This window comes from Ammospiza nelsoni, chromosome 17, assembly GCF_027579445.1.
Source record: "Ammospiza nelsoni isolate bAmmNel1 chromosome 17, bAmmNel1.pri, whole genome shotgun sequence".
NCBI classification, from domain to species: Eukaryota; Metazoa; Chordata; class Aves; order Passeriformes; family Passerellidae; genus Ammospiza; species Ammospiza nelsoni.
The window spans coordinates 12,462,051-12,487,012 of record NC_080649.1 but is presented as its reverse complement, the minus strand read 5'-3'; the positions used below and the strand labels follow the sequence as shown (position 1 = coordinate 12,487,012).

Sequence of the window (24,962 nt, the reverse complement as noted above, 5' to 3'; positions counted from 1 at the left end):
CCTCCTCCCAGCGTTGCTCCCTTACGTTACAAATGGTGTGACCAATACGTGAGACTGTGTAGGGAAATCCCCCTTGGAAAATTCAGTTTTGTCTGCCCCCTTACCTGATGTGTAAAATATATTTTGAACCCTAAAAACTTGATATTAATCTCACTCAGAGTTGTGAGTTTTAAAATGCCTATTTGTTCTGGTAACTTAGAGGGAAAGAGAAGGAAACAGCTGGTTTTCCTTTTTTAATATTTCAGGTACTTTTGGTTTTAGATTTTTTTTAACTTCTTCCATACTCTCCTGCTTCCCTCCTTTTCCATTTTGCAACTCTGTTATGCTGATAAAGATTCATAACATTTAAGCTTAATAGCACTAAACACTTGTTTAATTGGTAGAGATTTGGGAGGAGGCCCAGACTAATTAACACCAATTTCTACTCTATTGTCAGTGTTTAATGGATTTTAGGACCAGATCTTTTTGGAACTAAAGTTACACTGAAGGCATGTTGAAAATAGAAAATAAAATCATGTATGGCCACCTTGACAAACCATCTGTTCCTGGAATAATGCTTGGTTTTTATAAGTAACAAGACATATATGCAGTATAAACATTGAGTTTCCCTTTTGAAGCATTGTTTATATAGACATAAACCCTCCTGGAATTCTGCCCAAGTGTATCCATACACCTCTAATTTCACTATTTCTTTTTCTTAAGAATTGAGTATTTAGTGAATAATAAGTAATTTTACTACAAGAAGTCCTTTATTAAAGCTCATAACTTAACTGGCTATTTATAAAAACACAGAAGATAGAAAAAAATATGGTAGAACTCTATATAAATACTTAGTAAAATATCTTTAAAGGTGCCAAATGAGAAAAGAATAATTACAGTAAAGACAGGTGAGACTTAAATTCAGGTGTATTAAGGGTGTGGTCTCCTCTGGCTATTTAAAGTTTTATGTGGTGCCCCATGTGATGGTGTTCACAGGGTTCTTGGAGAAGGGAAGAGATGAAGGATCTGACTCCATGTTTCAGAAGGCTGATTTATTATTCTATGGTATCTATTACATTAAAACTATACTAAAAGAATAGAACAAAAGGTTTCATCAGAAGGCCGGCTAAGAATAGAAAGGAATGATAACAAAGGTTTGTGTCTGGGACAGAGTCCGAGCCAGCTGACTGTGATTGGCCATTAATTAGAAACAACCACATGAGACCAATCACAGATGCACCTGTTGCATTCCACAGCAGCAGGTAATCATTGTTTACATTTTGTTCCTGAGGCCTCTCAGATTCTCAGGAGGAAAAATCCTAAGGAAAGGATTTTTCATGAAAAGATGTCTGTGACAGACCCCAGAGAGGGCTCCTGCTCAGGAGAGCCCTGTCCTGGTGAGCAGCAGAGCAGAGGATGCCCAGGCTGGCAGAGCTGCCTCCAGACATGGAAAGCCAGGTCAGATGAATCCAGTCTGGAAGGAAAATGATTCAGCCTCTCTCGGGTGATTTTCTACAAAGGCCTTTGAAAGAACAAGAGCACGAAGGAAGTTTGTGTCATCAGAATTTTCTGCTTTTTGAGCCTTTTCATTGCTTGGCTTCCATTTCATCACCTGAGCTGATATTAGTGGAATCCTCACCTTCTTCCAAGTGTCTGCTTGACCTTTTGTTGGGTCAGCACCCGAGTGCCCTGGCATTAAAGCACGATGCCCTGTGATTTAATTCACTGTTTCTCAACATTTCTCTCCCTTCTTCTTTGCTCTCAAGCTCAGGAGTGTCTTGGCCCACTGTGATTTTGTATTCCTCTTGTCACGCCAGCGTGTTGCTGCTCAGAAATCCATCTGGGGAGTTGCCACTGTCTGCTTTTCCCTGTTAACACGAGAAGCTCTGGTTCCAGCCCTCTGTTTGCCCTCTGGAACGTGTCAGGGGAACGGGGGCTTAAGTGCCCTGTGCTGGCTGCTAATGCAAATCCTTTGTTGTTAATATCCCTGCAAGGAAATACAAATTTGGAATTACTTGACAGGATTCCACTGAAATCCCTGGCATTGGATGCCTTGTAGCTCCCACTAGTGTTTGAAATTTTGGTCTGCTGGATAATGCCAGAAAAGGTTTCCTTTCAAATAAACTAAAATATCTAATGTGCTTTTTTATGTGAGGCTTTTCTTGTTTCTTAAATTAAAGCCTTAAATGCAGTCGAGTATTTGCACAGTAGAGAGATGGTGGAATTCCTATCCAAGGCTCTTTTTAAGAAAGAAAAAACAATAAACATGGATGGTTGCTCTATATGTTCGATGGTGCTTCAGAGATGCTGCATTGTCCAGAACACTCCCAGGCACAAGTGAGATCTGCTTATTTTGCCTTCAGAATGAATGTTTTATTCCTGTTTGTGGAAATTTAAATGGTGGTTTCTTAGGGAAGAAAACATAATTTTTCACCCAAGCTGCTGCAAGGTATAAATACATTTAGCATGTCTTCATCTCAAATTTTGTGGTGTGAATCACATGGAAATGATTGGAGCAGAAGTAATTTTGGTTGTTGGCCAGATTTTAATTTTTCACTGCCCAAGTGTTTTTCACATATTTATTTACCTGAAGATGGGAGAGCACCAAGCAATTAGCATATGGTTCTAGGAAACACAACGGATATTCCAGTTAGTGAAAAAAATAATTTAAATGTGTTATTTGTCATCAAGGTGCATGATATGTGACTGGCCTTTTAATGGCTTTTAGAAATGTGCTTCACATAATTTGAGGCAAGCTTTCTTATCAGTATGTCGTGCAATTAATTTAATCTTGTTTCTGTTATTTCCACAGTATTTTTCAATTCAGTGAACCTCATTACATTTGCAAGTGCATTAAATTAGAGTCTGGATAGAAGAAGAGAGATGATTATCAGTTAATTTAATTATATTTCTAGGTTTGCCCATTTAATGATATGTCTGCCATTGTTGTTGCAGCCTTTACAGCAGTAGCACTGTGCAGGAATTAGTTCTGATTCCATGTAAAGTTTGTGTTATCTGATAACTCCTGACAACTGCTGCAGCCACGTGTTCAGTAATTTATGAGTCTAATCAAAAGTCATTTACTTTAAGCCTGAAGGCTGCAGTGTGCAATGCTTTCACTGTATTCACCATCCCATTTTTGACTCTGCATATGTGGGAATGTTTTTGCAGAGCTTGACACCATCAATTAAGGAACACAACTTCATGTCCTTGCAGTGATTGCAGGAGCAAGGAAATGTTCCCCTGGCAGGGTGCTTCCAGCCAGCTGGACACTGCAGCTGGGAATGTTCTTGTTTTTAAGGAGGACACAAAAACAGCCCCCAAAATTCACCATTATGCTGTCCTTCATGTGAAATGCTCTTTACTTTTACTGATAATATTATGTGGTCCTTTAGGAAGAGATGCTACAACCTGAATTTTCATGCTCAGCTTCTAACATGGTGCCTGTCAATGTTCATGCTTTTTGCAGTAAATAATCTTTTTTTACTCCTTTTGCAGCTCTGAAATTTTGGTTTTTTCCCCAGAAGTTTTTTGCCACATGTTTGCAATTTCAGGGTGCCTGGTGTTTGCCCTGACATCTGGGAATCCTAAGGCTTCTGAGACTCTCCAAAGCAGCACTGCATTATCAATTATCTGGATCAGTTGTGTAGCTCATTAAAGGCAGATCTATTGAGGCAACAGTTTTAGTTTTTAGACATTTATAGATACCCAGTATGAATGTGAGAGAAAAAGAAATTCAGTTCTGAAGTTCAAAATGTTCCTAGTTCCAATATTTTAAGATGGCTGTTTCTGAGATTTTTAGTAATTTAAAATTTGGAAGTAAATCTTATAGCAGAAATAACCCATAAATGAGGAAGAAAAAAGATTTAATCCAAATTTTACTACACTCTGAGAACTATTCTTTTATTCCTATATTTTGGAAGGTGAAAAAATTATTTATATTTATATTATGACATAGTTTTATAACACTTATATTTACTATTTGTATGTGATGAAGTATCCTGTGGCTGCAATGCAGATAATGCACAGAGGTTGGGTACATGAAGTTGGTTCCTTTTTCTGGAAGTATTTGCCACTAGAACAAGGCTCTGATGCCACAAGGTCCCATGGCCTGTTCTGCTAGCCTGGCAATCTGGAGAGTTGATGGAATGTTTTCCAATGGAATAGATGCATATAAGCTTTTCAGGATAAAATATTTCTGATGCACTTAATGGGAGAAGAAAAAACAAAATAAAAAAGCAAATTTAATATATTTTTGAAAGTGAGACCTATGTGTGGGTGCAGAGTGGGAGAATCAGACTGGAGAAACTCAGAAGGGCTGGATTTGTGAAGCTGAAGAATTTTCATTACAGAAAAGTCCCATTTTTCATTGCACTTTCATTAAAGAATGGGACATTTCTGAAAGTCCCATTCTCCCAGCTGCTCCCTTCAGTGATGGGTGACCTGCTGCCGTTGGGATTATTCCTTACTCTGGCTGAGTAAAGTTGTTGTAGGGCTGGTGGGACACCAGTCTGGGTGTTCACATTAATAACAGCTATCCTACTTCTCCTGGAGTATTTAAACAATTATTTTACTGTTTTCTGCCTTGCCTGATTTGCTGCATCCCATCTCCCATGACACACCTTCACTTCTGTTTACACCTCTCTATTTATTTTCTCACTTTTGCTTACTTTTACTGTGAAGTTTCTCTTGGCAAGGATGACTGATAGACAGGCACTAATTTATTCAGGGTAGTGCAGGGATATGCCAATATTGGCTGGAAAAAAATGGATTTGGTGAAAATTAAAAATATACCAATTACTACATAGTTTGTTTTTTTGTGAGGAGGATTTAGTCAGGGACAAACCTCCTTCTCAGTTTATCTTGCAGGTTTCCAGTTGGGCTTTGAGCACCACATGTTTGTTTTGAGTTGCAACTCACAAAGCTGTAACAATGACAGTTTTTAAACCTTATTATTTTTCTAAATAAGCACAGTCTCTCTGTTCAGCTCCATTGGAAAGAAGTGCTTTGAATTCCTGCCAGTGCCCAGGGTCTCTGGCAGAGTCCCCTGGAAACCTGCATGGGCCAAAATGTAATGTTATGCTCCTTTATAGTGGCAAAAATCATCCCTTGGAGACTGCAGGGCAGGGATAAATCCAGCTGCTTGTCCAAACACAGAAATAAAGCAAGGATTTATTAGCTAGTTTTGACTGCAATTTTGTCTGATTACAAGAGCCCTCAGCTAATGCTAAGGGCAGAAAAACAGACTTGCTCTGACTCTGGATTGCAATGGGGAGAATGAAATAGATCTAATTAATAGAGCGGTGAAATTTTTGTTTAGCTATTTAATATATGGGAGAAGAAAGCCTCTTCTTAAATGAGGCTAAAACTACTTGCTTGACCTCATCCTACATTACAACCCTTTTGTGTTCTCTGTTTAACTTATCTAGAAAATGTTTCTGGGTAGTTGTTTTGGGTTTGTTTGTTTTGTTTTGTTGTTGTTTTGAGTTTTGTGTTTGGGGTTTTTTTGCTTTGTTTCAAACTTGTTAATTACCAATGACTCATTTAATGATGCTTGCTGTAATGTGAGTGATTTCTGCTCTCCTTGCTTTTGTCAGCTCACTTTGGTATTTTCCCCCCAGCTGGTATTTTTGGAGGGACTGGAATGGTAAGAGGACATCCCTCAGTATTCTGTGTTGGAAAAGTACTGTGCTTCCTTTTCTGGCAGGAAGAATTCTTCCAAATTCCTCCTTGGTCTGAGCTGCTGCTCTCGACATCTCATTATTTGACTCAGCTGTTTCTGGTTCACCTTCACCCAGCTAATTAAGTAACTCATTGAATGCATTATTCAGGATTTGATTCTGCTATCTGAGTCGGTGAGAGATGGAATTTAAAAAAACCCAAACAAAAACCAATGAATGAATCCCCTTGATGGGATTAGTGGCAGGATTGTTGCTGGACACGGTGATGGGAATGGGGTTGGCTGAACATGAATCACATCTGCTGGGGAAGGACTGGGATTAGTGCTGATCACTCCTTGAGTTCCCCAGAGTGACCTGGGAATTGTTTCAGGACGTTTGTGGAGTTGGGGGGTTCTTTGCCTTTATTTCCATCTCTGTTTCCCTGGTCCTGCAGGACATCCCATCGCTCTGGCAGGTCTGAGAGGGGCTTGAGCTGCTGCTGGAACTCAGCCTTGCTCATCATCTTGGCCTCACTGCCAACACAGATTACTCTCCAGGGCTTTTGGAAACTGGCAAATAATTTATTTCTTTTTCTTGGATTAGAAATGTAAACAGGAGTGCTCTGCAAATGAGCAAAATCCAGTGTTCAGCTGTAAATGATCAATTTGCATTTGCGTCCCTCTGACTTTGACTGCCTTTGTGACTAATCTTTTGTACCAAAGAGGAGTGTTATTACAATTAAATTAATTCCCTTTTTTGCTTTACACTATTTTTCCTTAATATTTACATTAAGCTACTGAATTAAACATGACTATGAGTAATCTTCTCATTTATGTAAAACCTACATATTTTTATCATATCAGTTCAAGCAAACCTTTTAAAATATTTTTTTTTATAAACCCAAATGAACAAAAAATTACTATCACCAGAGAAATCTAGCCTTGATTTTGGATGCAGGAGATTGAAGTGCATGAGTTCACAGACTGACTCATACAGTGCATGAATCAGGTACATCAAGGATTTGAATGTATTCCTTTAGAATCCCAGAAAAGTTTTCTGTTTTCAATTTGCAGTTCTGATGGAAGTGTCTCCCTCTCCTCCTTCCAGGGCTGGGTTGTCCTTTCAGCTTTGATCAGAGGAGATTTTGGGCTCTGGGATGCCTCAACTGGCAGGAGGGCAGTGAGATCTGAGAGCTCCCAGCGAGGTGTTGTCAAAGTGACTCTGGTGCCAGCCACCAAAAGCCACTGGAAAAGTCCTCATCAAGCCTTCCACAAAACATCTGACACTGATCTGAGTTTCTAGAATAGTTCTTAAAATATATGCAATAGTTTGAGATCATCTGCACAAAAACAATCACTAGAAAATTCTCCTTGTTGGTTTTAAATGATCAATACTTTTTCTCCTGATGCAGCTCTGTTATATTTAAGAAGTGGGAGCTCCTTTCTGAAAGGTTTCATAGCAAAATAAAAAGCAAACTGTAGTAGATGATGGTTTTGTATAATTAATATTGCTTTTGCATTATGTTTTGAAGATTGGGGTAGTTCCTAAAGCAAAATCCTAGAGCTTTTTGAAAGTACATGTGCTCTAAATTTAGGGTAAACTGAGTCAATCATTCTCTTAGTTGAGCATATACCTAATATTTTTCATTTTCAAATAAGAGTAAATTTTGCCTTTAGCTTAATCTGCTTTTGGTCTGAGCAGTCACACACTTTTGGATCTTGATATTCCAAGGGAAAAGGATGACTTTTGGTGGGAGTGATGGTTTTGGAATAGACTCTGACCTCTTTGCCTTGCTTTTGCAGATGCAGTTTTGTTAGCCCAGAAAGAAGGTTACTGTTCTGTGCAAGCAAAAATAAGTATTTGGCTGGGGTATCTCCAGATTAGCATTCTGGCAGGTACCTTTTTATACTGATCTTCTGGCTAACGAGAAGATACCTAAATATTTTATTAAGCTACTAAAATACTGAGAACATTTTATGAGACATGAACTTTAATGAGACATGAAGTAGAAAAAATTAGACTCAGTATTTCAATAATTTGGGACAGTGAAAAATGTTAATGTTGTCTTATACTAACAAGAGCTCAGAATATACACAATTGTATCAGCAAACTGAATTTGTATTCAGTTATTTTCTTGGTTTAAACTTGTTTTGAATCTGTACTTTTTATGCTCTTTTCTAGAGAAAGGGTCTAGCAAAATTTCTTACTGCATTATTCCAGTGAGAAGTTAAAGCATATAAAACTTAACTAAGTTTGGGGGTTAATTTAATGAAACAAACTTAACTAGAGTTATAACAAGCAGTTAGATTCCTTTTTTTAACATATGATTGTCTTAGAGTTTATGAATTCTTTATATTTGCCAGTTTGCTTTGTATAATAACAAGTTCAATGGCACTGTACTTTTATGTGCTGAATTTATTTATTATCTAAATTACAAAATAATTCATGAAATGTGACTTTCTCTTTGCTATTTAAATAAGGCCACATATTAATTATGCTGTATGTGGTAATAAACAAGTTTCTCAAATTATTTAAGCTGTGAAAGTTGAGCAATGACTTCAAAACTGATGTATATACTTGATGAATACATGTGGGTTTAATTCATTTTCACTGGTGCAATGAATTCTTTTAGAATTGAAATATTCTTTGCTTGAATTTAAATATCAAGTGAGTGATTTCTTTTAAATTCTCTAAAAATTCTCAGTTGTGTTTCAAAACCTATTTGTTCCCCAGATAGTGAGAGAAATGCTTGTGTTGTTTTCTCATCGTGTGCTCCATCCAGTCTCTTTGCTAAGGACAACTTATTTTCACATCTCTAAATATTTGTATCCAAATACCTTTCAAGACAGTTTTTCCTCACATAGTTGTGAGGCACAATGAACACTTCTCCCTGCTTGTTTGGGGCTCTGGTGAGTCACAGGAATTATGAACACAAGAGCAGATAAACATCCACTTTTTCATAGTGTTTCTTCTGTGTTTTCATTGCTCTACAAATCCAACATTATTATTTTTTAGAGTGTGTGACACTATTCCATTTCCAGCTCAGTTCTGTGTTCTTATCTCTCAATTCTGCGCTCGCACTTGAAATATTAATGGCTTTAGCGCAAGTTATATTAATGGAACAGTTATGTCTTTTGGGTTTAAGTAGAATTAATTTTAGGAAACTGCTTCTCATGAGAGTAATCAGAAGCAGCTGTTGGTTTTGCTGTAAAATATTAATGCACAATTAAAAAAAACAACAGTGACTTGGGAAACAGGGCTGTTTGCCGGAAGCATACCTTTGGTCTGAATTGCTCTGCCCATATATTCCCAAATTTAAATCTTGTGGTGGATGTTCAGTGTGTACCGAATTTTTACCTTTCCCTGTGCCTCTCTAATGCACCACCCTGAGGTTTGTTGAAAATGTACCCACTAAAATTTTCTGAAATGTTTCTCCTTGAAATAAAAGACCTTAGAGGTATTATTCACATCATATTTCAAATTACTGCAAATTGAGTTCTTTCCTGATTGACCATTTTCCATGTGTAGAGGGTGATTGTGGCCACAAAGCCGCTGTAAGTTATTTTCTGGCCGCCTCGTTTGTCCTCTGGAAGATTCACTCCGAGTGCCTGTGGCTTGGAGCAAGCCCAGCTGCAGCAAGCACCGAGTGCTGGGTTGTGTCAGAGACTGGGCTGTTCTCACCTTTCACTGACTGGGGAGCCCTTCTCACCTGGGGAAGGCATTTTAGCAAAATCACTGCCCCAGAGAAGCTGCTGGAGGGGGAGCTTTGCCCCTTGCAGGCAGAGCAGAGCACCAGGGTGATGGAGATCAGGATTTTGTGCATGTCCGCAGTGTTCAGGAGCATTTCTGAGAGAGCTCTGGTGTCACAGACATCTTTTCATAAAAATAATTCCCTTAGGATTTTTTCCTCTTGAGAAGCTGAGAGGCCTCAAGAACAAAATGTAAACAATGGTTATCTGCAGCTGTGGAATGCAACAGGTGCATCTGGGATTGACCCATCTTGGATGTTTGCAATTAATGGCCAATCACAGTCAGCTGGCTCAGACAGAGAGTCTGGGGCAGCTGCCTTTGTTTTCATTCTTTCCTTTCTATTCTTAGCTAGCCTTCTGATGAAACCTTTTCTTCTATTCTTTTAGTATAGTTTTAATGTAATATATATAATAAAATAATAAATCAAGCCTTCTGAAACATGGAGTCAGATCCTCATCTCTTCCCTCATCCAAGAGCCCTGTGAGCACTGTCACACTCTGGAATAGCTGGAGGGTTTCCAGTTGCACTAAATTCCTTCCAGTGTTCTGTTCTACCTGTTCTGTAGCACCAGAGAGGTGTTCTTGGGCTTCTGTGCTGCTGGAGAGCTGTGTGCCTCTCACCCTGGGAGTTACAGATGTCCTTGTCACCTCTTGTCACCTCCTTAGAACCAGTCTGTCTGATTGTAAGCTTTCCTCCCCATCACTTATACAGAAATCTTTGCAATATGTGAGAATTTCTCTAGAATTTCTCAAGAGAATTGGTCAAATCTATTTCCTTGCTGTGCCATCAGTTGCCTAAAGCTGTGTTATTGAGCAAGCAGACCTCTGGGTGCAGTTTTGGTGGCTGAGGGACCTCCAGGATTCCTGGGGCCTCACAGATGCTCACATATTTAAACATCTGAGGTTTTGTTTTGCTCCAGCTGGGAGCTGCACACCTGGGAGTGTGTGCTGCTGAGGTTTGTGCTCATTTTGTTCTCCCCCAGGAAATGCAGGTCTGCTGTCAGCTCTGCCTCTCACCAAGTGACCAGGCAGGGTTAAAAAAGAGCTCACAGGATAAGCCAGGACTGCGGAGAAGCTTCACTAACCAAAGAAAGGGACCTTCATTATTATAACTATTATTATTATTAATTTTCTGAGTTAATTTCCCTCCTTTTGTTTGTCTCTGTGGTTGTTCAGAGTGGTATTTGCAATGTGAGCCTTTGGAGCATGGCCTTGGAGGGACTCTTGTTCCATGGTTAGTGCACCATGACAGCAGGGGGAGATGAAAGGAATAGCATTGCTGGGATTTCTTTCTTATTAAAAGTGCTTCTTTTGAAGCATATGGAGCACCTCTGGTTTTAGGTTATCAGTCTCAGCCAGCAGACCTGTTTTCCCATCTCCCTCAGCCTATCTTAAGCTTGTAGGGATCCCAGTTTTTACAATTCTCTACAGGGCTGTCTCTTATCTGCTTCTCTCAACTGACAGTTTCCCTGTCCAAACATAAACCAGGCTATCTTGCTTTCCCCTCCTTTTTCTCTGTTGCACTAAAAAACAGCTTTGAAACTCCACTGTTATGACTCTAATATTGGCTGTACATATATTTGTTTTCCTGCCTTGAGCCCAGATCAAGGCCTGTGTGCACACTGGGACCTCTCTCCTTGTGGATGAGCACACTCAGTTCTGCATCTCAGCTCAGGTTTGGCTGTTATCACCAGTACCTTCCCGTTTTCAAATGCCACTTTTCTGAATCTACCAAAATATCATTTTCTGAATAATTTTTATTCAAGTTCACTTGCTCTCTCTAGGCTAGAACCTGTCTGGTATTGCTGGATGTGGAGATGGAAATATTTTTACTCGTCTCAAAGAATTAATTTATCTTTTGAAGTGTGTACCTGTAAAAATATAACAGCAGTTAACTAAGTTGTCATCTGTGTCATTGTTGCTGAAATTTCAGTGGAGGATGTAAACATATTACCTATTCTAAAGTAGGCTAAAAAATACTCCTTTTTAATGTTGTAGATGGTAATTTTCCAAGTTTCTTTTTCCTTGAACCATTTATATTTATGTCATATCCATGGATTTTTATTCAGTGTGTTTTCTATAGTCATTAATAAGCCTGCAACTGACTTGTGGGTAAAATAAAAGAACCTACAAAAACTGATCTCAGTGATTTACTAACACACAAATTAAGTCATTTTTCATCATTGTAATGTTCAATGCCTGCAAACATGGATTGCAATCTCTTTTTTCAGGCATCTAAATCAGAAATGAGAGTAAAAGACAGTTAAATATACATAGGCTCTTATATTTTATAAAGGTTTGAAACATTCAAAAAGGGGCAGCATTTTCTGGGTGCTGTGGCAAAGGGAGATGACTTCAGTAGCCATTGTGATTATTATTTTTGGAATGAAGAATTGTTATTTAATCTTGTTGAAAAACCTTGTAGTCATTTTTTTGTTCAGAAAATCATGTGCAAAGAAACAAGGTGGTTAGAACAGGAGCTGCTGCTTTGCAGAGTACAGAGCTGAGACACTGGGTAAAATTATGGTGGGTGGATTAAATTCCTGTGGGGAGGTGGGCACGGAAACCTCACCCTGAAGCCCTGTGGCAGTTTCGGGGTTAAGGTTGTTTGGTGTCTCTCTGAGCTTTTACTCTGCTGCCTTTTGATTGTTTGGGGGTTTCACAAACACAAATGCAGTTTTTCAGTGTTTTTTTTTTCAGCTGCCAGAAATCCTGACTCAGATTTTTGGTTGATATTTCTGCAAGTTCGATTCTGTGGAATGTATTTGATGAACTTGGAGCAATGAGAAGTTAGACTGGGAATGGTGTTGGGCTACAGAAACCTCCTCTGTCCCTGTTCAGTGCTCTGCTTTTGGCCCACAGCCACAAACCCTGAGTGCTCCATATTCAGGATATCAGAATTGCTGCCTCTATTGAAATACAGACAGCTATTATCACTCTTAGTGCTCTAGTTGTCTCCTTCTACCCCATATTGTTTAAATATTTGGTTTGCATATTCAAAATGTTAAAGTCAGTTCTTCTACCTTTACAGAACTGAGGATGAATTACCCATTATAATTTCCTAGTTAAATTTAGACTCTGATTCATGATCTTAACTAGTTTCACATATGAAGAAATCCACCTGCTGATCAGAAGCTGCTGGAGTTCCCTTTGCACTTTGAAATTCCTGACAAGCAGAAGATAGTGGCTGATAAAGTATTTGCCATGAATGGCATCTGAGAATTCTGTTATTTCTGCTTTTGAGGGTGCCAGATGGGAATTATGTAAAGTGCAGTTAGCTGGAGCCTTCAGAGGACATGCACTGTTATTTGGGGAGATAATTCTGCAGTTCTGCTCTGCTGTTGTTGTTTTGTTCCTCAGCACTGCAGGAGCTCTGAGGACAGGGGAGATCCCTGTCCTTCCTCTGCTGCCTGGTGCTCCAGAGCCTGGGATAGCTCTGATATGGGCTGAAAGGGTGTTTTGAACCTTTATCCATTAATTACACATGAAATGTTTGCACCATGGACAGGCCAGCAGAGACAATATTTAGTGGAGCAGCTCTGCTGCAGAATCTCAGTGCTCATCTGGTGCCAAACCCTGTCCTGGGGTCTGCTCTTCTGAAGCTTCTTTAGATCTGCTGAACATCAGCTTCATTTGCCTTTACTGGATATCATTGTACCCCGTTAAGGAATGGATTTTTTCATCCTGATGAGTGAAAAAAAAAAAAAGGTGTTGTTGGTGCCTATCTGATGGGATTTACTCAGTATTATCCTTTGATTATTGTCACATAATTTTGTGGAATGTATTTCTCTGACTACATCATTAATATCATTAATAACATGAGGCTCAGTAAGAGTAATTGCATTGTAAAAGGATAATGTTCAATGTTTTTGTTGTAAAGTTAGCCACAGATTTAGGTGTTGTTTTGAACCTGTTACAAGGGATGATGAAATTGCATGGTTAATCAGTTTAAGCAGTGAAAAATTAACTAGTAATACTTTCTATTTGGTGGGAATTTAAAACAAGGAAACAAAAGTGGTAGCAGGTCTCAGATTAATTTACTTCAAAGTTCTTTATTATTGATCAGTTTTGAGGCAGTTTTTACCAGTTATGACTGCAGCTCCACATCATTGCAGGGATTCCAAAGGGAAATAACCATCTTTATCAGGATTCCTTCAGTGAACATTGCTCACCCCAATGACTTGCTGATGCTATTTTTGCTTTTGCATTTATGGCATTTCTTTTATGAGATAATGGATTGGGGAAGAGAGAGCCTGTGTGACTCAGATGTTTTAAGGACTGCTTTTATATACAAAGCTGTCATATGTTGAAACACAAAATGGGAAGGAATACTTTTAAAAACAGTGACAAAAAAAAGCCTCTTTTCCTAATTTTGTACTAATGCACCTGTAATCCTTCTAAAAAATCAGAATTTCTAACAAATTACCTTATAAATTAATTTCATATTTTCCATTTTGATGAAAATATGCTTTGTCTTATCCACTTAAAGGGATTTTAGGATCCTTTCAGGCTTCAGTGAGTGCTGAAGAGCAGTTAATTATGTTTGTGTTTAAGGGTACATGTTTTACAGAACAGCAGCTCTGTTTTAGTGGAAGATATTATTGTAATTCTTTAGTTTCTGTTCAACTAGGATAAAACATAAGAGTATTTTTCTTTTTGCTTCAGAAGAGTGAATATAATGGTTGTCTTCCAGAGGATATATTAGTTGTGTTTTCATTTGGTGGATGCATGGCCCTCCCTGAGTGCTTTAGTGCTGTTCTGAATGAATTTTTAAAAATATCACTGTCTCTTTTAAAATACTGAGTTAAAATATGTTTAAAAAATTACTGTTCTTTGCTTTTGGGGATAAAATTTAAACATTTGGCCTTACTGTAGCAAGGAATCTGGACCTTATTCACATATATGACACACTTTCACATGAATTCCTTGAGTTTTGGGGCAGCACTGAGTTCAGCACCTGGCAGTGACCCTGTGATAAAATAACCCAGCACTGCCATGGAATCTCTATTTCCTCTTGGAATACAGAGGTGGCACCATGTGGGATGGAGCTCTTGTTATCATTTCAGTTTTACTGATAAGAACACCCCTGGAATTTGCCTCAACAGCAAGAAATGCAAAGTTTAGGAGTGTAGCTGTTCGCAGAGTTTGTCATTTGATGCACTTGTATAAATGAAATCTGAGGCTGGTTAAATTGCAGAAATCCATATAAGAAAAATTCAGGGGTTTTTGGTTTTTTTTTTGTTTGTTTGTTCTTACTTTTTTACAGAGCATGGTGTTCTAGATAAAAAAAAGTTTCAGCCTGTTTACATCATAACAGCAATTCTCCTCATCATTCTAATAAATGTATATTTTATTATTGTTATTATTATTGCTGCTACTGCTACCACCACCACGCCAATAAAATCCTCACAACTGATAAGGAATAAGAAACAACTTTGCAGGCACATTGTTTACTGAGCTGATATACTACATATTAGTTGAGGCAAAATTATTTTAATAGATCCACTCCTACCCCCCTTCACCTTGGCAAAGAATATTGGATTTTCCAGCTCAGTGAGGGTCTGGTGGTTATCATTCATGTGCTCTATTGCAGTTAGTGTTAATGGTTATATGAACAGCAAAATAGGAAGCATATATCACCTGTCAGCCTGTGCTCTCTAGGTCCATCTTGGGGTAAATTATAGTGGGATTGAGAGCAGAAGTTGCTAAAATTCAGGTTTCATAAAGAAGTTGTGGATTTTTTTATTTTCCTCCTCTAAGGTTTAGGATTTGTGTTCAGTCTTTAAAGAAAAAATATCAGTATATTAGGATCGTAAATTCTGAATTGTTCTTGCCAAAAAGTAATTTAGAAAATTTACCAGATCAAATAAAAAAGTGTGTTAACCTGGTTTATAGAGAAAGAGGGAAAAATACATTTTTCTGCTCTAATGTGACTCTAACAACTTTCTAGTTTAAGGGAAATGTGTGCAGTTATACTTACCAAGGGGTGAAAATAATTCACCAAAGCAATGTTCTGAGTTCGGGAACAGTGCCATTTGTGCTCCATCAAAAATGGCCTTTATGTAATCAGTTTTTTAGCTTTGAAATTGATCTCCTGTCACCATTTTACTTTGTTTTAAACTGTGCAGCTTACATACTATCCCGTATTCATGCTTGGGTAACTTGATTGAACTGGAAGAAAAACTTTATCAAAAGCACACACTTGTGTATTTTAGCCTGTAATATAGAAAGAATAGAGAGAAAATGTACTGTGGGGGTAGCAGGTGGGGGTGATCACATCTCTGGTGGAAATTTATCCCTCAGATTCTTTTCGCCATGCTACATTGGCATTTCTTAATATGAAATTCTTCGTTTTGTACAGATTTTTTTTGAAGCAATGTCATCGGATTTGGTGAGATAATCTTTTAAGTGGAATTTTGAAATAAGTATGACAATCTTTCTCCTGGGTCAACACATTGCTTACTTCATTAATTAAACTGGAACATTCCCATTCTTTCAATTGTCATACAGTTGAAGGTTACAGGATTGAGGATGAGGTGAAGTCAACAGTGTGATGCTTGGTGCTTTATTCCTACTGGATTTTTCTGCTGGGAATAGATGATTTAAGAAGTCTGGTGAATGAGAAATTGCAGATTATGAGACTAATAAAGATAAAAAACTTTTAAAATGCATTTTGATGGCTACTTTTTTCCTTTCATTTCTCTACTAGTTTAAGAAAAGGAGGAGGAAACTGGTTTTGTTAAATTTTTTTTGATTGATCCAAATCTGTTTATTAACTTCTTGTTATGGTGCTTTAAGATTACCTGGCACCTCTCTCTCCCAAATGCCAGAGCTCATTTTTGCATTCATCTTTCATACACATTATGTGGGAAAAAAATTTGCCAGTCTGAATATACTGTGAAATCAGTTATAAAGAAAAAGCAGGAACTGTTCTATTTCAGTTATATACTGAAATGTCCTCACATACTGCACAGTACTTCACAGAGATATTTACTATCTGCGCTCCAATTAAAAATACTGCATTGGTTTATTAGACATTTAAAAGTATTTACTACTAAGTAAAAGTGTTTACAACTAAGGAATCAATATTCCTTATGTAAAAAGAAGGCTAATTCCTCAGTGCACATGGATCTATAAAGAAAACCAGAAAAGTGCACAATTGAAGGCAGGGGTTTAGGGGCATGAAGGGGCCATGTGATTTAATGGTTTGTTTGATGGGGGAGGTTGGTTTGGTTTGGTTTTTTCTACATCTCTTGACCATCTCTATGTGGTATTGCTGGGGTCCCCAGGATGAGGTGAGAGATGAGTCTGACTCCATGTTCTTAGAAGGCTTCTATTCTATTCTATTCTATTCTATTCTATTCTATTCTATTCTGTTCTGTTCTGTTCTGTTCTGTTCTGTTCTATTCTATTCTGTTCTGTTCTATTCTATTCTATTCTATTCTATTCTATTCTATTCTATAGTGCTACACTAAAACTATACTAAAGAATAGAGAAAGGATACAGACAGGAGGCTTAACAAGAATGATCATGGAAAAACTCGTGACTGACTCCTCAGAGTCTGACACAGCTGATGGTGATTGGTCATTAATTAAAAACAATTCACATTAAACCAATCAAACTTGCACCTGTTGGATAAACAATCTCCAGCCACATTCCAAAGCAGCAGAACAGGGAGAAGCAAATGAGATAATATTGGGTTTTTTTCTCTGAGGCTTCTCAGCTTCCCAGGAGAAGAAACCCTGGTGAAGGGATTTTACAGAAAATATGACAGTGACAATCTCTACATCTCTTGAGATGGCGGTGTCCTTTTGCAAGAAGCTGCCAGGGCTGTTTGTGTTCAGTGATGCTTTGCTCATCACTTTAGTGCTGCTATGGAGGGCAAGGCATGTGTCTGGGGGGAGCAGCCAGGCAAAGGTGCTGGAGGAGCAGTGCACTGTGTGTTTGCTGACTGCAGAGCTCCGTGGATGTGCTGCTGAGACACCTGAGTGGGAACCAAGATGTGAGCTCAGCCCTGGGAGCAGAGCAGGGGATGCTAAGCTGAGCATTTGGGAGCAGAACCGCGTCTGTGCCTCTGACATGTGGCTGTGTTCCTTGGCAGGGCTGGCTGAGCTGCTCTGTGTGCCAGGGAATGGCTGTGGGACACTGGCTCTGCTGGGACCAGTGTCCTTTTAGCTGTGTGCCTCTGGAAATGCTTGGGAAAGCAAAGGGTTCATGGCAGCACAGCTTGGCAGATGTTCCAAAGCAAAGTGGGCTTGTTTACCTTACACTGGGCATGGAAGAAGAAACAGCATCTCAGTCACTCTCTCCTTGCCAACAAGAACAAAAAAACGACTCTTGGTCGATAAGGAAACTTCTCAAAGCTCAATTATATCAACTTGCTGCCCGAGGCTGCAGTCCAATTCTTTATTTCCCCTGGATGTTGAAGCAATAGCTGTCATCATCAGAGCTCCTTTTGAGCTTGCTGTGATAGGAGCAGTCCTTTGGATGCAGTGCTCACTCCTGCCTTTGTTTCTGCATTCTTATTAGTGGCACGACAAAGCACTGGGCCAGGAGGCTGAAATCATTTCCAGCGTTTGAAGCACTGATAATTTGTGGCCTGACTACTTATGACTTTTGAGAATAGGTAGGAACTGAACCATTTAAAGTTTCTGATGGCTGTGGGTTAACCCCAGTAGGCAGCACAACCCCACTCACTCCCCCTCAGTGAGGCAGAAGTGAGAAAGTTTGTGGGTTGTTTATTAAGGGAAGTCTTGAGACCAATATGAAATTCTGCTTCACTTTTCAACTCAAGAAAGCATAGTAAATATATAGCCAGCTTTTTGGGAGTGCAACTGTTCTGCTGCACAGAAACAGCCATATTTTGTGAAAACATAATAAAAGCAACATAATAAAAGCATGAAACTCGACTTGTGATAGTCAAAAGTGTAGTGTAATATCAAAGAGAAAACAGACCTTTACAGAGCCCTAATTTTCAAAGGCACTTCTACAGTCATCACACATCTTCTGTCATTAATCAATTCCTGTCCTGTCCCTCTGTATGCTTGAAAAACCACTATTTGATTTAAAAGTTATACTTTTTATCACTACATAGCCCAAAATGAGTGAACTCCATTTAAAAGTTCAACAAGAACCCTCTTCAGTTTTGAAGGAACTGATTCTGTGAAAATTGGACCTAAGTGAAGTATTTTTGCTATTGATTTGTATCCTGTGCCCACACAGTTGTGTCTCTGTAAACACTGGCAGCCACTTCAGCATCTTCATTTCACAGAGTGAATCCTGCTCCTCTCAGCATCCCCACCTCTCCTTGGGGTCTTGGATCAGCTGGACTAGGGCATGGCTTTGCAAGTGATGCTCTGTCTTTTCCTCAGGCATTCATTTACAAAAAATACAGGAATATCTTTGAGCTTCTGTTTATTTCTCCGTCAAATACGGCAAAATTTAGTAAAGATATTCTAAAGGTTTTGAGGTGTCTGTGGTATGAAGCAATTTTTATGTGCTTGTTTCATTTAGGAAACCTGACTGAAAAAAAAATATAGATTCCTTCAGGAATTGTGCTGTGCCCTTGTGCTGTTGTTAATTTGAAAACATAAGCTGTTAAATTAGGTTTCTTTCCCTCAAAGTTACATCTGTACTCTGGGTATATATTGCCAGTTGTCACCTCAGCCAGCTCACACAGTGTGTGGCCATGCTGAAATCACACCAGCAGCTTTCTCAGCTCCTTGGATTTATCAGGAATATCTATTTATCAGGAATATCTATTGACCACCTAGATGTGAGTGATTTCAAACTTGACTATTTAGGTGGCTGCTGGTCTACCTGACACCTAAGGCAATTTTATTAGATAAATAAAATATAGTTTAGAAATAGATTTTTAACAGTTTGAAACTGTTAAAATTTACAGTTCTGGCAATTCCTGTGTATTTTCAGCCTTGAAAGGAGAGAGACATATAGAAAAATAATTTTAGATTTGACCTGTAGGTTTACATGATGTTGCATTTAGGAATCTCAAATGTACTGTCTAAACTGACAGCTTCACCAAATAGCAGTTTCTGTCGCCAGCTTTGAAAATGAAGCATTTATTAGCCCAAAATTAAGTCTTAACCTGATCTAGGCTTCAAAAACCAATATTTACAGCTTGATACTGCTACATGACTGATTCACATCTTAGAATTACATCTGTATCTTCTTCAAACGCTGCCTATTTTATGTGTGGTTTTGGGACATCTGAGGAGAAAGGTGGAGGTTTTACCCTCGGGCACCTTTGCATGGCTGGGCTAATGGAACATCTGTTTGGAGAGAGGAAGGGAGTGTGAGGCTGGAGGGTTCTGTGCTGGGCAGACGTGGCTGTGCATCCCTGAGTGTTTGGAGAGCATTAGGGAAAGGACAAGGGACTCCTGAAGGTGAGAGAAGGGAAAGAAAGAGGAGTGGGAATCTTTTATGTACTCCAGTCCATAAAGCTCCAGCAGCAGCAGCAGTACCTGTTCCCTCAAGTCTTTAATTAGGAAATAGTCAAATATTTCCTTGGGGGGGGGGGGTGTGGAATAAAAATTACCTCTTGATAGCATTGAAAATCAGCATGAGCAATGGGCTGGAAGCAGAAGAAAGGAGAAAGCAGAAGAAAGCAGTAAGCAGAAGTCAGAAAGCAGAAAAAGCACCAGAAAGCAGCAGAAATCAGAGCTGGGTGCTCACTGGCACAGCAGTGTTGTGGGTGGCTGTGTGGGAGGGCACACACACACCAGTACTTTCAAATCTCTATTAAAAATGCAGCAGCATTTTTGTAAGCAGTCATTTCTTTATTATAAAATTTGTCAGTTAAGTTTCTTAGTCTTGCAAACCTTCCTCTTACAGTCTACTTTTATCTAGAAACAAGAGAATAAAGCTTCCTAAAACCTGGAGAATTTGATTTTAAATTTGTGCTCACATGGGTTGTTTCCTATTTCACTCAAAGTGCCCCAAGGCTGCCCTGAGCCATCAGAAATAGGTGCAGGTGGCCCAATGTTCTCCTGGTTTGAGCTTTTACACACAAACCTCTTGGTCCATAAATGTTAGTAAATAGAGATGAAGCTATTTCTTTCAAAATAAAGCTCCTCTCCTACATCTTTGACATTGCAATTGTTGAAGCCATTCAAATCCTTGAATTGGTTTGTTAATTTGATGAGGCTTCTGCCTGACTTGCTGGGGACAAACTTAGTGAAGACTTGAATGTCACATTCTAAAGTTTCATTTTTCATTTATTTTCTTCTTCAATAAGTATTACTGTGTGGTTAATTTGTTCTCTGGGATGGATGAAATAGAACTAATATGAAATTCAAATGAATTCTTCTGCTGGCAGCCTGTTTGTTAGCAGCAATAATGAAACATAATAGCTAATGGATAGAGAAACACATTAAGTATTTTCCTCAATAATTCAGGGGTTTGAGATATTTAGCAGTCAATAAGAATATTCAGAAGAATCAATGACCTGGAATTTGTCAGTGTACTTTTTAATTATATGTATATGTATATATATATAATTATATATGTGTATATATATACTTATGTATATAATTATATATATACACATATATTAATATATATTAAACATCTATACTTAATTATATATATTCATAAAATTGTATTTATATATACATTATAAAATATATATGCATATATATAATTAAATATATAATTTATATATATATTTATTTATTTATTTATTTATTTATTTTGTGTAAGGTCATGTTATTTTTTTAAATGCTTTAGTCATTAAAAGGAGTCCATTTCAGCTATACAAATTAAAAAAAAAAAAATTAAAAAAAAAAATAAAAGAAGCTTCAAAAGATGCAAACCACCTTTAAGCTACTGGCTGTTTCATTAAACTGGAAGCCAGCATTGTGAAGAAAAAAACATTATTTGTTGGGAGGCCGAGGATACGTGTAAAACACCTGACCAGCAATCAGTTTATCTTTCGCGGGAGGCTGAACAGGATTTTACAAGGTTATTTGCTTCCACCTACTGCTCATCCTTGATATTACAGAAGGAGGCAGCGGGGGAACGCTGGGCTGGGGGAGCGGCACGGGCTCATCCTTCCTCCCCTGGGCTCTGGGAGGGCAGTGCGGGCACAGCAACTCTGTTTGCCTGTCCCTGTGCCCGGTGCTCACATGAGGAAAGGAAACATGTTGGGAATTCTGACCATTTTCCCAAAGTTTCTGCTTTCTTGTGGCTGTTTGGGAGGTTTCTGGCAGCCTGTGGCAGCAGGGGAAGGGATTGGGGTTGGGATGGCAGGGAGGGAGCAAACTGCAGTGTGTGATAAAGCTCAGCGTGTGGGGTGTTAGTAGGACCAAAGGATGCTTCAGGGTAGTGATTTCTCTGCTCCTGAATGCAATTGCAGGAGTGAAATTAAACACAGAATTACAGAAACTATGTAAAGTAAGGGTATGCACGTTTCTGCTGCATCCTAAAGCCAAAATCTCATTCAGGGCCATGTTACTATCAATAATTACTTTTGCTTTCTAGAGCTTTCACTTCCCTCTTTTCAGTAACATTTTTGTAGTGCTACTGTCGATGAAGGTGGTAGATTTATTCAGTAACATCTTTCTATTACTGTTAATGAAGGTGGTAGATTTGTTCAATAAAATTTTTATACAACTGTTGATGAAGTGGTAGATTTGTTCCCCAATGTGTTAAACTTGAAAAATCCCAGCTCTTAAATTTGTTCTTGTTCTGCATTGCCCCAAAGTCCTGCAGAAAACCTTGCTTTGTTTCCCTGTTGCTGTCACCAAACAAAACAGATCAAAAAGAAACTTTATATAAACATAGAGCTCTTAATATGTTTTAAATTATTTTATTTAACTGGCTGTTATGCAGTGACACCTAGAGAGAAAAGGAATTGTGTTGGTTTTAAACTCAACTGGATGAGAGGATTTTCTATTTAAGTCTATCTTTTCCATGAAACTTCCATAGAATGCTTCCATTCTGTGAGGCTTTCTATCATTATATAAAATACCTAAAATAATCTTTAAAAAATCCATATTTTCTGAGTTTTTACTTTTTTTTTTTTGGTGATGTAACAACATTAAAGAAGGTGCCCGATCCATTGTTCAGATCTCTAGGCTTTTACAATTTCTTTTCAGCAATGGTGCTTCTCCATCTCAAATAATTCATAGAGCAGGGAAGTTTGCAATACACATAGGAAGTGACAGCACTTTGTCATTTTGCACTTAGAGAAAGTAGCACAGATGTCTCCCAGAGAGGAACATTTTCATTTCTTCCCTTCTTGCTCTGAGATTGACAGATGATTCATTTTGATGATTTTTAAAGCTTAAGTTCTGTGTACATTTTTTCTTTAAAAGAAGTATATCTAGGATGTAGACATATACTCAAATATTTATATTTAAACATAGACTTGATTAAGTCAGTAGCCTCATTGGTTTAAAGAATTACAACATTAATTCCTTCAGAAAATTAACTGGTTTTTAGCTTGCCCTTGTGCAGAAGTCTGAACCCAGGTGTTTAGCCTTGAAAACATACAGCTATTTCTTTTAAATCTGACTGTATAATTTCAAAGATAACACGTTCTTGCAGTGAGACTGAACCCATGCAGATGTGGCTTTCATTGCTGAAGATGCAGTGGTTAATTTGTAAAGGTTCAGTTTCCATATCTTTAGATAGATAGCCAAACTCTAAGGGAAGAAATGCTTGTTTAATTTTCAGGGATAAAACACTGAGCAGAAATGCTGAAATTTGCCATTCAGCCTGAATCTTTTCCTGGGACTGATCTTGGTTCCATTTGAGGTCGGGGTTCCAGGTGAGGTCTGGGCTCCATTTGAGGTCTCATTTCCATTTGGGGTCTGGGTTCCAGGTGCTGTCCCAGCTCCAGGTGTATCTCGTTATCTCATTAACTCCTGATTGAGCAGAGCAGGCTCAGCTGGGCTGGCCCCACCTTTTAGGGGCTGAGGCTGCTCTGCTGCCTCTCTTTGCTGCTCCAGACAGCCACACCACATAAGCTGAGCTGGGAGGAAGCTGCGTTTTGCTTCATCCAGGTAAAACTGCATTTTTAATTGAGTAATGAATGCTTGTGAACTTGGGCCTCTTACAATTTGCTTTCAATGGGAAAGGAGAGTGGTAAAATAGCAAAATTCACTGTTCCATGGGCAGCAGGCAGAACCAGAGTGCTGTTGGGTCTTCAGGTATATCCATCATGCTGAGAGCCTGTATTAGCTATGACTACAGTCTGAGAGGAGCTGCTTTATTCTGCTTTCAGTTAATTTAGGTCAGTGTGTGAGACACAGCCACTCGTGTCCTTGGTGATATGGAAAGAGATGATTCATTTTTGATTAACCAAGAAATATGTTAAAGAACATTACCCTCTTTCCAAAAGGTGACTTAGGGCACAGCTAGGACATAAAGACCACTGGTGCTAATAGAGTTTGAATTCTTTTCCCTGAGGGAGAAGGCTTTTGAAAAGCTGAGCTTTTTTCCCCTCCCCAAAATGAAGCAGGTGTGAATATCCAAACAGGCTCAGGAAGTGAGCCTGTAGTCAGAGAGAAAATTTCCTTCTCCTCCATGTGGGAGATGTGGGGAAAGACTGTCTGGCTGCCAGTAAGAAACACTTGAAAGAAAATTTTTGAGTCTTTTATTCCCCAAACTGCAATCTGGCTCCCCATGAAAAGTGATGGAATATAAAGAGTATTAGAGGTGCTGATTCATGTATTAGACTGGTTAGAAGAACAAGTGTTTTTTTGCTTCCTAAGAAGTGATACAACTTGATATGCCTTATGAAACCATCTTTAGTATAATTTGCTGTGAATTAAAGTATTTTTTCCAGGAAACCTTGCTTTATCTTACTTGGTTGAATTATTTAATTTTTTGAGAACTTTCATAGGTTTAGGTAGAGAGTCTTTGGCTTTGAAGTAAAACCAGTCCTTCATTTAAGATGAATAGACATGCTGTAGAAGAAATGTAAATTCTTTATTTTACATTCATTTTCATTTTTAATATGAGCTGCTATTTGCTATCAGCATTTGAATTTATGAGTGCAAGTAACTCACCAATAATTTGAAATCTTCTTAAAGTAGTTCCAGCTTTGGTGAGAGGATAGGGAAGTACTTTTCCCAAAAAATTGTCCCTGAGCCATATGTTATTCTTTTCCCAATAGAAATCTCTAAAGCTGCAATAGTTAAGCAAAATTTGCTTCCAAGAATATCCTCACTAGAAAAGAAAATTTGAGAAGAAAATTAGTAGGACACTTATCTACAAGGGTTTAGTGACTTGAATTATGTTTTGCTTACTCAGTTTCCACTAGTAACTTGCTATAAAAAGGGTGACTGAAGCAATAAATGCCTTTTGGAGTGTAATTTTTGTGATGACAATTATCCCTGCAGGTCTTCAGCACAAAAATCCATAGGTTCAATGTGTCAAAATACTTTAGGAATAAAAGGATCATGTGTTGGGTGTCCTTAGGTTTGAGATCATTTGTTTCACCCCTGAAGAAAACATCCAAGATATCCACAAGTGTACCAGTCTGTGCACACACACATTGACATGTTTATCATAAACAGAGGCTTTGCTATTCTTGCACATTGCAATGAGA

At 38.4% G+C, this 24,962-nt stretch overlaps 1 protein-coding gene across 6 annotated transcripts in view; it reads left to right on the top strand.

Moving 5' to 3' along the window:
• RBFOX1 (RNA binding fox-1 homolog 1) overlaps window positions 1-24,962 on the top strand; it is a 1,162,992-nt gene that overhangs the window by 612,102 nt on the left and 525,928 nt on the right. The window lies entirely within an intron of this gene.